Here is a 14,458-nt window from a genome sequence, read left to right as displayed (position 1 = left end):
TGGTTCTGAGATATAATAGTGGATGTTTTGCTGGGATTCTAAGTATGCTAAGGATACAATGCTAAATAAGTTTAATAGGTTTATTTACTACCTGACTTTTAAAAACCCTCAACACTCAAGTGTTAAGTTATTAACCTATGAGAGAAAGACAAAGTACCCAGAGTTTTCCAAATTCATGGGATAGGAGGCTTCTAGGGGTCATGGACTTGACAACACTGTTGTAGGGAATGCAGAAGGCAAGAATCAAAAAGCAACCCAAATGCGAGGTGCCGTATACATTGATTTATGAAGATGAAGCATTATTTTTGCTTGGTAAGGTATATAGTTGTTTCTCAAGAAAATTTAAGAAAATAAATTGAAGACATATGAGCAGACACTAAATAAATTTATGCCAATTAAGAGTGGCATAACATGTCATTGAAAACATACTAACAATAAAATAGGGAAAATCTCATATTTTAATTCCACTGAAATAGAAAATACTTAAGAATATAATTGATAAGAAATGTATTGGATTTACATAATGATAACCAATTAGTGTTTCTGAAGAACATAAAAGAGCAAATGAGGAGCATTTTCTAGGTTGTGAAGATGTCAATTTTCCAAATTGATATGTGGATATAAAATAGACTTAATTAGAATATTAATATGAATTTAAAAGAAATTTAATACAATAATTGCAAAAGTTAACTAAAATTTTCTATGGTTTCATGTGTTCCACAAAGTTCATGTGCTGGAAACGTATTCTCTAATGCAACAGTGTTGGAGCGTGGAGCCTTTGAAGGTGTTAGATCATGAGGGCTCTTACCTCACATTGCTTTCTCGCCATGTGATGCCTTCCTCCATGTTATGATGCAGCAGGGAGGCCCTCACTAGATACAGCCTCTCCACTGTGGACTTTCCAGCCTCCTGAACTGTAAAAAAATACATCTAAGATCTTTATAAATTATCCAGGCTGTGGCATTCTGTTATAGCCCCACAAAAGGAACCAAGCAAAATATATATTTCACACATATTTGTTATTTGTCATTTTGAAAATATATATGAGCAGATACTAAATAAACATATGCCAATTAAGAGTGGCATAACATGTCACTGAAAACATATTAAAAATAAAATAGGGAAAATCTCATATCGTAGTTAGTCTTCAATAACTATTACAGTATCCCAGGAGGTTTTGGATCTTTCCCATTCCAAGAGACTGTATGCTATAAACACAAGGGCCTTGGTGGGCCATATTGTCTCTGTTGCAACTACTTAACTCTGCTATTGTGGAGTGAAAGCAGCCATAGATAATGCATAAATGAATGCTCATAGCTGTGTTTCAATAAAACTTTATTTATAGAAATAGGGAACTGGCACAATTTGGCTCAGGGAGCTGCTGGACCCCTGTTCTAACCCTTTGCTCTACTTTATTTTCCCTCACAGTACTTATTACTATAAGACATATCCAATATCGAAGCTCCTTAAGAAAATACATTTTCTGTCTTATTTCCTACTGTATCTCTTGCATAATAGAATAATGACTACCTTATAATAGACCTGTGATAAGTATTTATTGAATAAATGATCATAAGATCTTGGTAAAATTGGATCATTAACCTACTGCTGCTGTAATTGTTATTTTTAGGATCGTATTTCTGCGAAACAATGTGGCAGCACTTATCAAGAACCCTAATATATTCATTAATTTTGACTTTTATATTTCTAGCAAACATAAATGCAAAGACTTTATCACCTCATTATTTATAATAATGAAAATTAGAAAATAAATTATGTTAACAATTAAGCAAATGAGAGTACAAATCTCTAGATATAAATATTTTAAAAATATAAAATTTGTTACAGAGAATTTTTAATGGCAATAGAAAAAAAATCACTTTATTGAAAAAGGGATAGGGTATGGTTTTTAAGTATATCTTTTAAAAAATGTAGCATCCTCTGAAAGTAGAAAATGGTGGCCCCTTATTTTGCCTCATTTGATTGAGTCTTCTCAGTGAGCCTGTTACTACCAAGGTAGTGAATAGCAAATTAGCATTTAGTTCTATCTGGCTTGTGAGAGTGATGAATGGCTTCCTTCCTCCTCTGGTTGAATCTTTGGAAAGATAAAATCAGAACATATCTCTCAATTTTCACTTTTTCTTTCCCTTCCCACAATGTGTATGGCCTGGAGAAAGGCAGGTGCCTTCCTCCATCCTCATTTGCAAAGTTACCTTATGGTCCAGTGAGTCAAGTCTAGACCCTGATCTACAAAAGAAGGAGATTAAGAATTGCAGACTACCCTCTCACAATAGCTTCCCAATGGACTCCTTTGGTTGCATAATCACATTTTATGTGTTGGAAATATTAACTCCTTTCTCTCCCTTTTAGCTCATACATATACCAAAATTGGAAAGACTAGTCTTGCACTCAGAAAGACAAAAGAGAAAAAACCTATAAAAAAAAACAAGGGAGAGAATTAAACAACAGCAGATGGGGTAGAGAGGGAAGATGAGAGGGAAGGGGAGGGGGGATAGTAGGGGATAGGAAAGGTAGCAGAATACAACAGTCATTAATATGGTATTATGTAAAAATGTGGATGAGTAACCGATGTGATTCTGCAACTTGTATTTGGGGTAAAAAATGGGAGTTCATAACCCACTTGAATCAAATATACGGAAGATGATATGTCATGAGCTTTGTAATGTTTTGAACAACCAGTAAAAAAAAAAAAAAGAAGAAGAAGAAAGAAAAAAAATAATTTTGTAAACATTGTTTCTTTAATAAAAACTTATGTTGGAAAAGGAACCTGAAAGAAAATACTCAGATGTGTCAGTAGGGTTATTGCTCAATGTTGAGCTCACGGTGCTTTAAATTTTCTTCTTTATGTCTTTCATGTTATTATTTTTATATAATGAACATGTATACTTTCATATTAAACAAATAAAATTATTTAAAGTATAGGTTAGAAAGTAATAAACTATTTGATATTTTCACTGCAGTAGTTTACAATTATTGTGGGTTCCTTTTGATTCTATAATCTCTTTATAGGTGTCCTAAACCTTTATAAAAGAAAATTCTCCTGCTTGAGTAAGTGATTTTTATTCTTTTGAAATTCATAGACACTCCCTCCCTTATCATCAAAAAAAAAAAAAAAATCTAAGAACTAACTCTTTGTGATCAACATTTGTTTTCTTCAAGGACACAGTTGAAAAAAACAAAAACTGCAATAAAACTCACAATTCCAAACTAACAGTTTATTTAAAAATAATAGAAAAGGCACCATAACCTTATAACAAGCAACAGTTTAAAAAATTCAATGTTTAGGAAAAAACAGCTATACTTAAAAATATCTTGCTCATTTCATCTGTTTGGAGAGCTTGGTTAGGGGTCATGTTAGTTAGCCTTCTATTGCTGTGACAAGATACTTGAGATAATCAACTGAAAAGCAAGAAAGGTTTATTTTGGGCTTTTTCTTTTTTCTTTTTTGGTACTAGGTATTGAACTCAGGGGCACTTAACCACTGAGTCACATCCCTTGCCCCTTCTTAAAAAATTGTTATTTTGAAATAGGATCTTGATAAGTTGCTGAGGCTGGCCTCAAAGTTGCAATCTTCCTGCCTCAGCCTCCTGAGTCCCTGGGATTACGGATATGTGCTACCATGCCCGGCTGGTTTATGGTTGTTGAAGATTTGGTATGGTTGACCCAGTTTCTTTTGAGCCTGTGGCAAGGCAACACAGCATGGTGGTGGTGGTGGGGGTGCTTACCTTGTGGCGGCCAGGAAACAAAGATGGAGTGGGGAGGGCCAGGGTCTGAATGTCTCCTTCAAGGGCATTCCCCCATTGACCTACCTTCTTCCCACCAGGCCCCTCATCTCCTGAAGTTTCTACCACCTCTAAAGGGTTGGGGAATAAACCTTCCACGCACAAGCCTTGGGGGGACATTTAAGCCTTTGGGGACCCAAATCTCAGCAAGAGTAATGGTGGCATTTGGGAACCATGACTTTATAAGACAGCTGCAGGCAGAAGGGGTCAGGAGTGAAGGGAGCCAATGTTTTGGTGTCCAGGGAAGTGGACCTCCAAGTGACCACATATTTGGGGAGAGCAGGCACCACTGGGAAGACACATTTCTTTATTTTTATGTGGTGCTGAGGATCGAACCCAGGGCCTTGCACGTGCTAGGTGAGCGCTCTACCTCTGAGCCACAACACATTTCTGGTTTGTTCTTTTTGCTCCACAATTTATCTCTCTCTCTTATAACAATATGTTTGCAACTTTTCTTCTTTCTCTTTGTTCTTCTTACCTTATTGATATATGTTATGGTTTGAATGTGTCTTCCAAACTTCATGTATTGGAAATGTGGTCCCCAAGGCAGCAGCATTGAGAGCTGGGATGCCTGGGTGGGCTCTATCCTCATGAAGGGATTCATTCATTCATGGATTGGTGGATTACTGGGTTGTCACAGGACTGGCTTTGTTATAAAGGTAGCTGTCTGGCACACTTGCTCTGTCTCGCCATGTTCCATCTTCCACTGGATGTCAGGTAAATTTCAGTGTCATGCTCTTGGACTTCCTAGTCTCCAGAACTGTGAGCTAAATAACCCCCCTTCCTTTTTTTTTTTTTTAATTACCACATCTCAGGTAGTTTGTTATAGCAATAAGACATGGACTAAGACTGTTATGCTCGAATTCGGGACCCCCAAAGACCACCAGAGACCCAAGATCGATGTAAGCAGCAAAGAGGTGTTTATTGCGAGCTAGCTCGGTCCTCCGCGCACACACACAGCAACTGGTGATGCTGAGAGGCCCCGAGCCCAGGGTTTGCAGCAGTTTTATACATTCTTTGGAGAGGGCAGGGACTTCACATACATCATAGCAAATCATCACACACCGCGGGAAAATCAAATAACAACTCTAAAACATGATTAGCACATTCACTGGCGGGAACAAGTTGGGTAGGGGTGATTGGTCAGTACAAAAGGGGTATTCATTTGAACTGATTGGTTTAAGCCAAAAGGGGTGTATGTGCTGAACTACATGGTTTCCCAACTTGTTATCAACCACCATAAAATACTGGGAGGGTCATCTGGCATCCCAGGTATTTCCCTGTCTCATGCTGATTGGTGGCTGCTAGGGGGCTGCTATGGATCCCCACCTAGCCTGACTGAGTCAGGGACACCTGGTGCAGCAGATCTCTCCTGTGATTTATAGATAAACAACTCAGCAGGGTGGGAATGTGCTTAGGAGTGCTCTGTGGGTTTTTCCAAGGACTAAGGTCATGTCCCTTCCTTGGACAGGCTTTGCTCTGAGGTAGAGGCTGGTTTTTCAAGACAATTTAACCTACATGTATGTCTGAACCTATACAAGAGCCGCACATCTTAGCATTCTCTCTGTAAAATAATACATTCACCAAAATTATGACCAATCAAAGGCATCTTTACTGAACTGAACACTTGGTATAGGGATTTGGTCCTGAAGGGGGTATCACAATTATTCTGCAAAACTTCAGTTTTTGTAGGGTGATAGTCTCAGGCAACAAGGACAAAATGACAACATTTGAAATAAGCAAAACAACATTGACAACAAAATTCTTTTTGCAACGATTTTATTATCTGTATTGCAGGCAGGATCATCCCAATGCTCATGTGGTTTGTGTCTGTTTATTTTGGAGACAGTGAATTTGACTTTCCTTGTCCTCTTTACACTGTTAAACACATCTCTCAGGCTATCAGAATTTTTATATTTTAGGTTCTGAAAGATCAGAGAATCTAGAGTTACAGAATCCCAGCTTTACTAATAAAATAAGACATTTATTTTAGCTGAGGACAATCTCCTTCAACTCAAGTCAACTAATTGTAGATATAGGTCACATCTACAAAATACTCTCATGGTGACACCTAGATTAGTGTTTGGCTGAATAACTGTGGCCTGTAGCATAGCCAAGCTGACACATAAAACTGACCATCATTGTCCAGTTTTTCCTCTAGAAAGTCAGGTGTAAGGTGTCTGAACAGGTGAGGAGCAGTAGAGCATGGGTCTGAGTAGATGGGAGTCAACTTATTTAAAACACCTGACAATAGCTTCTAATTAGTGTCAAGAGGTAAGTTAGAAGAAAGGTCTACTCGTTTTCCTAGTTGGAATCCCTTGGCTTCCTCCAGGAGAATAGCCTATGCCAATCTAGCTTTCAGGTCACACAGGTAGATCTGGAGATTTAAGGGTCATAGTTTATAGCGATTTGTGGGCACAAAGTAAAATAATCTTTGTATGAAAACACTAGCTATTTTACTAATACAGTGACTTTACCTTTTACCTTTTCTGTCTGTAAGGGGAAGAAATCTATCACCATGACTACTGAATTCCTAGAAATTTACTTTGAATAAGAGGGGAGGATGTTTTCTTGATCCTTTTTTATTTACAAAGATACTGACATATTGGAGGCTCTACCTGAGAGTTTACACTGGGACAGGTGAAAATATTCTCTATATCCTGTAATTTTTAAGCTTCTTTCTACTGGTTCTTTGGGTAGGTAAGGGTGATGACCATGATGGAAGGCTTTTTTGTTAGGGGGATTAAAAAAAAATCAATCCCATTTATTGATTCTTGGCTTTAATTATTGCACTATAGGGGTCTTATTAAGGAAGTTGGGGCCTAATCCCACATGATGAAAATTAGGGCCTACTTTTTTTTCTTCTATTAGATGCAGTGTCTCTGGTTTAATTCCTAGGTCCTTGATCCACTTTGAGTTGAGTTTTGTGCATGGTGAGAGATAGGGATTTAATTTCTTCTTCTTTTTTTTTTAATATGGATTTCCAGTTTTTACAGCACCATTTGGATTTCCAGTTTTACAGCACCATTTGTTGAAGATGCTATCTTTTCTCCAATGCATTTTTTTTGGCACCTTTGTCTAATATAAGATAATTGTAATCTTGTGGGTTAGTCAAACTAAAAAGTTTCTTCTCAGCAAAAGAAACAATCTGTGAGGTGATTGTCAGGTCGGTGGTGGTGACTTAGGAACAAGGCACCAAGCAGCCTGCAGTGCATCAATCAGGCACCTTCTAACCGCCTGTCAATCAGCGGGATGTCTTGGCCAATCCTGGATTTCAGCCAGCTCCCCAGACCCACTCCAGGGGACAAGGGAGTCTAAAACATTTTTTCCTGTCCTAAGCCCTTCCCTTCCGTAAAATTTCAGTCTGGTGGAGCCCCCATGTGGTTTCTTCTCAGACCCTCTTCCTGCCCACTCTGTGGGTCTGATAGAATTCTGCCCAGGAGTGATATCTCAATAAAGCTTTGTTCAAAAAGATAAATCTGACTCCTTTTGCCGTCTTGCCTGACCTTACAGTTAACAGAGAGCCTACATCCTAGGACCAAATTTTTACCCCTCACACATCAGATAGAGCACTTAATCTCTAGGGTATATAAAGAACTCAAAAAGCTAAGCACCAAAATAATAATAATAATAATAATAATAATAATAATAATAATAATAATAATAACAACAACCCAATCAACAAATGGGCCAAGGACCTGAACAGTCACTTCTTAGAAGAGGATATACAGTCAATCAACAAATATATGGAAAAATGTTTATTATTGTTATGCTCGAATTCGGGACCCCCAAAGACCACCAGAGACCCAAGATCGATGCAAGCAGCAAAGAGGTGTTTATTGCGAGCTAGCTCGGTCCTCTGCATGCACACACAGCAACTGGTGACGCTGAGAGGCCCCGAGCCCAGGGTTTGCAGCAGTTTTATACATTCTTTGGAGAGGGCAGGGACTTCACATACATCATAGCAAATCATCACACACCACGGGAAAATCAAATAACAACTCTAAAACATGATTAGCACATTCACTGGCGGGAACAAGTTGGGTAGGGGTGATTGGTCAGTACAAAAGGGGTATTCATTTGAACTGATTGGTTTGAGCCAAGAGGGGTGTACGTGCTGAACTACATGGTTTCCCAGTGTAAGGGTAAAAGAAATTGAAGTTAAAGCGTAAAAGTTAAAGGGTAAAAGACCGGGTGTTGTAAAAGTTTCTAAGCTGCAAGGTCTGAGTTAAAATGTAAAGGAGGTATTGTTAGGTTTCTATGCTACCTGCAAAACCTGAAATTTCTGTAGCTGTTAAGACAATGCTTAGAACCGCCCAGTAAACATTTCCCCTGGCTGCTTGGTTATTTAATAACTGAAGGGCTCTGTGTGGTCACATGTAGACCTTGCAGGGCCTAAACCAATCAGTTTGAATGTGTACTCTCCTTAGGAATGACCTATCACTCCAGCCTGACCTGTTCCCGCCAATGAATGAACCAATCATGTTTAGGAGTTGTTATTCAATTTTCCCGCGCCTCATGATGATTTGTTCTGATGTATACAAAGCCCTCCGTCCTCCCCAAAAAGTGTACTTAAGCAGTGCTCAGCCTCTGCTCGGGGCTCTGGGCTGCTTTCCCTTCTTGAGTGGGCACGGAGCCCCAGCATGCTGGTTCAATAAATCCCCCCCTGCCAATTGCATGAGTGGTCACTTGGTGGTCTCTTTCTCGATGTTTCGTGGGACCCTTACACCAACTTGTTATCAACCACCATAAACCACTGGGAGGGTTATCTGGCATCCCAGGTATTTCCCTGTCTCATGCTGATTGGTGGCTGCTAGGGAATTGCTATGGATCCCCACCTAGCCTGACTGAGTCAGGGACACCTGGCTGCAGCAGATCTCTCCTGTTATTTGTAGATAAACACTTTAGCAGGGTGGGAATGTGCCTAGGAGTGCTCTGTGGGTTTTTCCAAGGACTAAGGTCATGTCCCTTCCTTGGACAGGCTTTGCTCTGAGGTAGAGGCTGGTTTTTCAATTATCTCTAGCAATTAGAAAAATGCAAATCAAAACTACTCTAAGATTTCATCTCACTCCAGTCAGAATGGCAGCTATTATGAAGACAAACAACAATAAGAGTTGGCGAGGATGCAGGGAAAGGGTACATTTATACATTCCTGGTAGGACAGCAAATTGGTGTAGTCAATATGGAAAGCAGTATGGAGATTCCTTGGAAATCTGGGAATGGAACCACCATTTGACCCAGCTATCCCTCTCCTTGGTCTATACCCCAAAGAACTTAAAAACAGCATACTACAGGGACACAGCCACATCAATGTTTATAGCAGCCCAATTCACAATAGCTAAACTGTGGAGCCAACCTAGATGACCTTCAGTTGATAATTGGATGAAAAAAAATGTGGCATATTACTTAGCAATAAAAGAGAATAAAATCATGGCATTTTCAGGTAAATGGATGGCATTGGAGAAGATAATGCTAAGTAAAGTTAGCCAATCCCCCCCAAAAAAACAAATGCTGAATGTTTTATTCTGATATAAGGAGGCTGACTCCTAGTGGGGAAGGGAGGGGGAGCATGGGAGGAATAGATGAATTCTAGATAGGACAGAGGGGTGGGAGGGTAAGGAAGGGGGCAGGGGGTTAGCAAGGATGGTGGAATGGGATGGACATCATTATCCAAAGTACATGTATGAATACACAAATTGGTGTCAACATACTTTATATACAAACAGAGATATGAAAGTTGTGTTGTATATGTGTAATAAGAATAGTAATGCATTCTGCTGCCATTTATTTATATATTTATTTTTTTAAAATCAACATTTAAAGGGACCCCATATAGACTAGGTGGGAAATATTTGGTCTCATAAACTTTGTATTTTACATTGCTCTACATAATAATAATAATAATAATAATAATAATAATACCCACCTTTTATATCTAAGATCTTCTTTTAGTCCTCCCATATTCCTGTCCTTTGTTTCCCTCTGTCCTGCAGGTGGACTGGTGGGGCAGGGAGGAATAATCTATGCAGGAAGGGCCTGGGGTGGTTTGATTAGCACCTCCTTGTTTGCTGGGAGCTGCTTCATTAACAGTTCTTTAGGATGGGTTCTGGGCCTTGGGGACATTAACATTTCAATTTCTCCAGGTGTTGTACTGGTTTCCTGGAATCCATTCTGGACAATGGTCTCCATTTTCTTTATCTTACTGGATATTAGACCTGATTTACCTAACTACACTATCTATCTTTAAATCTGGCTTCAATTATATAGGCTAGTGCTCTGGTCATATTAGTTTGATATTTCACGAGGACATCTGGCTTCACATTTGTTCATCTTGTTAGTGCTAGCTGCACTGTCCAGGGACAGGTAGTATAGAATAGTACTTAGGCTCCAGGGCTTAGAACCAGAGCAACTGGACTCAGGGCCCAGCACCATTTACAGAACTTGAACAAGTCTGACTCTCCTAAGTCTTAGGGGTCCCATCTGTAATATAGGGATGGAAAATAGTGCTTTCCCCAGACAGTTGTTGTGGGGGCTAATGCAATGACAGTGCATGCGTGGTGTGGGACCAGAAGCAGTGTAGGTGTTCAATAAGTGCCAACGACTGCTAGGTTCTCTCCTCCTTTTCTACTTATACAGTAGACCCTCCCCATTCTCTAGGATCCCTTCATATGCTTGAGTTTTTCTTGTTTTTTGATTCTCACTTCTGTAAGGGTCCCGCGAAACGTCGGAGAAAGAGACCACCAAGTGACCACTCATGCAATTGGCAAAAGGGGATTTATTGAACCAGCATGCTGGGGCTCCGTGCCCACTCAAGAAGGGAAAGCAGCCCAGAGCCCCGAGCAGGGGCTGAGCACTGCTTAAGTACAATTTTTTGGGGAGGGCGGAGGGCTTTGTATACATCAGAACAAATCATCATGAGGCGCGGGAAAATTGAATAACAACTCCTAAACATGATTGGTTCATTCATTGGTGGGAACAGGTCAGTCTGGAGTGATAGGTCATTCCTAAGGAGAGTACACATTCAAACTGATTGGTTCAGGCCCTGCAAGGCCTGCGTGCAACCACACAGACCCCTTCAGTTATTAAACAACCAGACAATCAGGGGAAATGTTTACTGGGCGGTTCTAAGCATTGTCTTAACAGCTACAGAAATTTCAGGTTTTGCAGGTAGCATAGAAACCTAACAATACCTCCTTTACATTTTAACTCAGACCTTGCAGCTTAGAAACTTTTACAACACCTGGTCTTTTACCCTTTAACTTTTACTCTTTAACTTCAATTTCTTTTACCCTTACACTTCTTTTGTGATCTCACATAGTCCTTAGCTTAAAATGCCCCTTATAATCTGATGCTTTTCAAATTGGTACCTTCTTTATGCCCTCTCACTTGAACCTTCAGTTCCTATAACCAGCTGCCTACATGATGTTTCCACTTGGATGACTACTGGACATCTCGAATTTGATGTGCCTTTGATTTCTTGAACCATATATGCTCCTTCTGTACCTTCCTCCTCTCAGAGGATTCTCTCTTTTTAACAATATGTTTGCTACTTTTCTTTCTTGCTTTATTCTCCAGTTACTCAGGCCAAAAACCTTGCACTTACTATTGTCTTCCTTCTCTCTTTCACTTGGACATACAATTTACTGGCAAATCTGCCTGGCTGTATATTTAAAATATTTATGGAAACATACACTTCTCCCACACTGGTCAAAGCCCCATCACTCTGAGCAGGTTACTGCAGGGGCCTCCTTTATGCTCTTCCTGCTTCTACCATGGTGCCCCCTACCAGCTAGTTTCAATATTGCAGCCAAAAAGATCATCTAGAAGCACAAATCAAAGTGTGTCACACTCTGCTCAAAAAACATACTGGCATACAGAATCTTAAAAAGAATATTTCATACAAGTTGAGAGTAGAATTCACACCAGAGAGTGAGGTGAATAGGGGAGATGAGGGATAGGAAGGGTTTGGTCAATGGGTAGCCTTCTAGTCCATGTACTATTTTTGGGAGCGGGGATATACCAGGGATTGAACTCAGTGGCGCTGGAACACTGAGCCACTTCCCAGGCCCTATTTTAAATTTTATTTTGAGACAGGGTCTCACTGAGCTGCTTAGCACCCTACTTTTGCTAAGGCTGCTTCAAACTCGCAATCCTCCTGCTTCAGCCTCCTGAGCCAGTGGGATTACAGGCATGCACCACCACACCCTAGTTCACGTACTTTTCTGTATGTTTGTTATGATTCAAGAAAAAAATAAAGCTGGGTATGGTGGTTCACCTGTAATTTCAGTGGCTGGGGAGCTGAGGCAGGAGGATGACAAGTTCAAAGCCAGCCTTAGCAACTTAGTGGGGCCCTGTCTCAAAATAAAAAACAAAAAGGGATGGGGAAGTGGCTCAGTTGTTAAGTGTTCCTGAGTTCAATCCTTGGTACCTGCCCCCCCCGCCCCCCCCCCCAAAAAAAAAAAAGCTTAAAATCATGCATTGGGTTTTGTAAATCACAGGTAGAGAGTCCACTTTTCCTAAATTCTTAACCAGGGACACAAACCTTCCCTGGGTCAGTTTTGTGCATCAGTCTGGAGGCCAGGATTGGTAACACATGTCATATGCCAACTTCAATCAGTTAGTGACTGTCTGTGGCACTGTGTTGAGGGAATTTGGGTCGGTTTCTGGACGCTGCAGGTACAGCGTACTATGACTGAGAAGAGTTGTCTCTCATGATGGAGGGAGAGAGAACTGGCTACACTGGGCCTAGCGCTAGTGTTGCTGTTGATGATATGGTCATGTGCTGGCCGATTTCTTGTGCTAACACAAGAGGGATCAAGATTTCAGAAGTTACACTGGGAGCCATAGATGCTCCCTTGAACCTTTGTATGATTTCCTTAATGATCACTTTCTAAACCTGATCCACAGCCCCCTCAAGCTCTACCCCCCTCCTCTAAGGGCCGGGAGGTTCTTGCAGCACCTCCCTGATGGCCACCTGGCCAGCTCATCATCCCTGCATACTGCCGTCTCCACCTGCTACCCCAGCCAGGGCACCAAGGAGGCTCTGACAGTGCCACCAGGGACAGTGGTGGTGGTCATGTAGTGGGCTCAGATAGCAGTAGGCTATCTACCCAGTGGCCTGGTCTACCAGAGTTGACTTCAAGGCCCTCTTCACCCAGAGTCAGGGCGAAATGGGTGCCCACATTGTCCTTTCTTCTGTCTTTCAAACACAAGAAACTTGTTTCCCTCCGTGTTTTCACACTTGCTGCTCCCATTACTTGGAACATTCTCCACTTGGCCATCTCCTTCTCCTCATTTAGGTTTCAGCCTTAAGATTTTTTCCTCAGAGAGGCCTCTGATCACTCCTAGTCATCCTAGAGCACCCACTTAATGTCACAGGCTGTCCTCAGTGCAATGGGATGGCCATGAACAGACAGAACCCCTGTTCTCCTTGGAGCACACGTCTGACCTGGTAAAGTAAGATGATTCCTAAGTAAACAAAGAAATATAGGATGCATGATGTGGTAATGAATGCTATGAAGGAAATAAAGGCAGAATAAGGGGAGAGGAAATGAGAGCAGGAATGCTACCAGTGCCACTTTAGGTAGGGCATTTGGGGAGGTCGCTAAAAGGTGACAGTTGAATAGGAAGGTGGGCACAGGGAACATGTAGGAAACGGTGTCATGGGCAGAAGGAACATGAGTGCAACAGCCATGAGTAGGGAGCGCTCCTCTCCCCAGTACCTTGTAATCTGTTGATCCTCATTGTTTATCTTGCACTTTTAGAAATTACCGATTTATTCATTGAATTACAGTTTATGTTATGTTGAGCAGGCTCCATGAAAGCAGAGACCTCACTGCTTCATCCCTTATACTTAGAATTGAGCCTGGTGTAAAAGTGCGCCCTGTAGCCAGCCATCCATGGACAGTGTGTGTGAGCTTTGTGCATTTGAGCGAATGAGAGGACTGGCCTGCTGTTACTGCCTGATTGGGCTCTAAGATTTATGTGTGCCTTCTCTCACTCGGCCTGTGATCCTGCACAGCACCTGAGATGGGTGTGGCTTTCCAAGATGTCAATCAACCTGCTGACCCCAAAGATATCACCAAGCAAAACTCCACCCTTCGAAACCCAACCCCTTTCCTTATTTGGGTGGAATATTATATGAATGGCTTTTCCCCAATAAATAGAGGGGTTTCAGGTGGGCTCTCTCTTTTGCCTGCCTCTTTTGCTCCCCATATCCTCTTTGCAGTGTGGGAGCTAATCTTTGAGGTTGCAGAGCCATCCGACCCCCACAATTGAGAAAAAGGTATTTTCATGTTTGTGTGTTTTTTTTATCATTGCCAGCCCAATTTACTGGGAGTGGCCTTATTTCCAGTGCCCACTAAATGAGAATCACTTGCTAACTTCCAGGGCCAATTAGGATCTCCTGGTGCAAGCCAAAGAAACTTACAAGGGAAACCAAACCAAACCAAACCAAAAAAGAATTTTTGGAAGGAGGTGATAACCCATAGAATCCTAGGCAAAGCTGGAGGGTGGAATCACCACACCTTGGAAAGAAACAGAAGGCAGGGGTGGTCCTGTGATGCACAGGTGACCCTGCAGAGATCTGCTGAGGACAGGGTTCAGCTTTCCTATTTCTCTCCCTGTGAGTCTTCTCAAAAAGTCAATTTCTAACT

Source organism: Marmota monax, unplaced genomic scaffold, assembly GCF_021218885.2.
Source record: "Marmota monax isolate L192 unplaced genomic scaffold, Marmota_monax_Labrador192_F-V1.1 WCK01_AAM20220418_F8-fsc00106, whole genome shotgun sequence".
Lineage (NCBI taxonomy): Eukaryota > Metazoa > Chordata > Mammalia > Rodentia > Sciuridae > Marmota > Marmota monax.
This window is presented reverse-complemented; position numbering follows the sequence as displayed.